Consider the following 3,803-nt stretch of genomic DNA (forward strand, 5'->3'; position numbering starts at 1 on the left):
AACACGAAATAACTATTTAAAGTAACAATTTCGCCGGGTGATTCACCGCAACAGCTGTAATAAGTGTCAAAATGTCCCTGGATAACTTTTTCACAGGGCCCACATCGAGTAAGAAGAGAGACGGGCGAAAGAAAACGGCTAGCAAGGCTAGTGCTAGTAGCACTGCTAATGTGGTATCTGCTGCTAGCCAAATCGACACTGAATACGACGAGGCTGAGCGTGATACGGAGCAGGCGGCTGCAGAATGTGAAGTGGAGCTGGAGGACGTCAACCTCCAGAGAGATGACATATTAGTTGAGAGAGTGACTACCAACATCGCTGAGATGCTAGACACCAAACTTGCTGCTGTTGTTAAACCAGTTACGGAACTCTCACAGAAGCTGGACGGCATTTTGGAAAGAGTGGCTAATATTGAACAACGCGTATCTGACCTTGAAGATGTGTCAACGGTGACTGAGCCCAGACTCGGATCTTTGGAAAACGCTCTCAAAAAAGCACTGGAACGCCTTGATAATTATGAAAATCAAAGTCGTCGCCAAAATATCAAGATTACAGGGCTTAAGGCTGGCTTTGAGGGTGGAGATCCAGTTACTTACTTTGAGAAATGGATTCCTGAAGTTCTGGACATGCAGCAGGACAGGGTCAAGATCGACAGAGCTCACCGCACGGGACCCGCGTTCGGAGGAGGAGAGAAAAGTGGTTCTCGGGCGGTCCTAGTGAAACTACACAATTATGCCGATAAACAGAAGATCCTTAATGCCGCGAGGAATAAAGGCAGGCTGACGGTGGACGGTCAGGAGGTGTCCTTCTACCAAGATTTCTCGGCTGAAGTGATCAAGAAGAGGCAAGAGTCGGCAAACGCTCGGCGGAGGTTACGGGAAGCGGGCATCAGATACGCTTTTGCGTACCCGGCCGTCATACGGATTTTTCAGCAGGATGGGACCACGAAAACACTCTCCAACATGAAAGACGTCAACAACTACATTAAAGGACTGCCTGAGAGCTCAAACACAGGTAAATGACTTAGACGGTGCTCCGGTAATAGCAACGTCTGATTATTAATAAGCTCTGATGGCAAAAGACAGGACTTGAAAAGCGTCTAATGAGTGATTGGACAAAAATAGCCTACTGGGCCTCATTTTTTGTTGCTCTCTGTTGGGGGTTGAGACACCCAGTCCGTAGCAGTTTAAATGTATGTTTTAAGTAATGTTATCATCTGGCTTGTTATATTGACCAACGACCCAGTTGGGAAGGTTTTCTCTTTTGTTTTCTTTTTCTTTGCTACCCTTTTTTCTCTTTCTGGCTAGCTGAGACCCCAGTTGGATACTCCCATACTTAAGAGTATGACTGAGTTTGTTTTTGCTTTTTTTATCTTCTACCTTTTAATAGGTTTGTGGATATTTAGGTTACTGTTTGTTATTCCAAGCTGTGTGTTTTGTTTTTGCTTGGAATCGTTTATGTTTTTCCTTATCGGCACAAGCAGAGCTAAATGGTGGGATTGGACTAAAGCTTGTTTCTACCTTTTTGGATACAGCATTGAGAGTATAGAGTGTATTATATTTAGTAATGAGATTAGAATTTGTACTGGAATGTAAGGGATCCAATAATCCAGTGAAAAGGAAAGCTATCCTAAATAGTCTAAAAAAGGACAAAATTCAAATAGCCTTTCTACAAGAAACACATCTCACGACGACGAACATAGAAAATCTCCGGGAGGGGGGTGCAGGTTATTAATCATCTTACTCAACAAGCAAGAGGGGGGTAATAATATGATACATAGAAACTTGCCGTTTGTTGTATAGACACATTTAGGGATACAGAGGGGAGAATTGTTTAACCAAAGGAATGCTTTATGGGGAGGTATTTGTGGGTAGCATCTATAGTCCTAACGTAAACGATGAAGAATTTCAGCTTTACTTTTTGGCAGGCTTGCTGAGATGGATTCCTAAACATCTTGATAGGAGGCGATTTTAATTGCTCTCTGTCCCTCTTTGGACCGGAGTCAGCTCAAAACAGTCGTCTAAAAGGCAAGATCGCTTAAGAATGCAATAGAGGAACTCGGCCTATTAGATATTTGGAGGCATTTAAACCCTTCAACACAAAGCTTTACATTTCACTCCTTACCTCACTCATCAATGTCACGCATTGACTATATATTTATTTCAAGGCATCTGGCCCATCTAGTGGAGAAGTCAGATATAGGAGTTATTGCCATTTCTGATCACGCTCCTGTTAGTTTGGAGTGCAACCGCCCAGACCATTAGAGCGAAATATTTATGGAAGTTAAACAGGCTATTATTTTTTTGATGAAAATTTTATAAACTATTAGAGGAACAGACAGATTTATATTTAACATCAATGACAAAGAGGACGCTGATCCGAGAATTGTTTGGGATGCTTATAAAGCATACATGAGAGGGGTTATAATCATATACAAGCTGTAAAAAAGAGGAACGATGATACTACAAAATGACCTTGAAATAAAAATTTTTATATTTTAAAGGCCCCTGGACCAGAGCCCCCGGTACCCCCCCTGTTTTACCCCGTTTATGTTTATAGATAAGTAAATTGATTTTTTTAGGAATGTTGGGTGGAGAATAAGGATAGTCTTAGATTAAGAACCCCCCTGTATCGCTTTTTCCCGCATTCCTATCGTTTTACTTTTCATTGGTTCCGCTAATAAGGGCGCCTCATAGAATCGACATTTAGAGCCTAATATTCTAACAACAATAAGTAACGTACACGCGAAAGCTTGGAACGTGTAAACCTATGGGAAAACACATGAACGGAACCGGACGGAAGTAGAAAGGAGATAAGAAAGAAAGGAGAAGGAATAACAATGCAATCACTCAAGATGTATACAACCATAGCACAAGATAGAAAGGATACCCAAGAGATAGATAGCAATGCATCACCAGAGTTTTAGAGTATAGTAGCTGACTTCAGTTGTTCATGTGTTTTTTATTTATTTTTTTTAAGATAGTTTTTTATTTATACGAAGAGAGACATAAAACACCAAAAAGTAAGTGACTGAAAAGAAAAGGGTGACATAGTAAATGAATAAAGGATAGTCAATGACACATAGTTGAGGGAAAGGAGAGATGGAAGGTATAAAGGCCCGGTAATCTCCACGATGAACTTTAAGATAGAGAGGTTCGATCGGAAAACGAATTTTACATGTTCATCGACCAAATAATTACAGGAAAAAGACCTCCGTACGATTAGAAGGCCCCGTCGGAGCAAGCCAATGCACAAGTTTTAACGGAACCTGCACGGTATCGCGTAGGTCAGAAGGCACGTTTCCTGCATGGAGATGTGTGTTTAACAGCTACTATTAAAAAACTAGTGTAAACCTGTTGAAATGAGCGGAACAAGGTTAAAACATCACAAAAAGCTCAGAAGATGCCGAAAGGCACGTTTCCTGCATGGAGATGTGTGTTTAAAAGCTTCTGCTAAGAAACTAATGTACACCTGTTGAAATGACAGTAACGAGGTTAAAACATCACAAAAAGCTCAGAAGAGGCCAAAACACACGTTTCCTTAATGGAGATGTGTGTTTAACAGCTCCTGTTTAGAAACTAGTGTAAACCTGTTGAAATGACAGCAACAAGGTTAAAACATCATAAAAAGCTAAGAAGAGGCCGAAACGCACGGTTCCTGCATGGAGATGTGTGTTTAACAAATAATGTTAAAGGGGTGATAGAATGGTTGTATAGAGTATATCACGCTGTTCCTTGAGGTCTCGTGATAGGTTATGTAACATTTGTTGGGCTGAAAATGTTGCTTTTGCTGTTCTTTTGGCC

Source organism: Etheostoma spectabile, unplaced genomic scaffold, assembly GCF_008692095.1.
Source record: "Etheostoma spectabile isolate EspeVRDwgs_2016 unplaced genomic scaffold, UIUC_Espe_1.0 scaffold420, whole genome shotgun sequence".
In the NCBI taxonomy this organism is placed as follows: domain Eukaryota; kingdom Metazoa; phylum Chordata; class Actinopteri; order Perciformes; family Percidae; genus Etheostoma; species Etheostoma spectabile.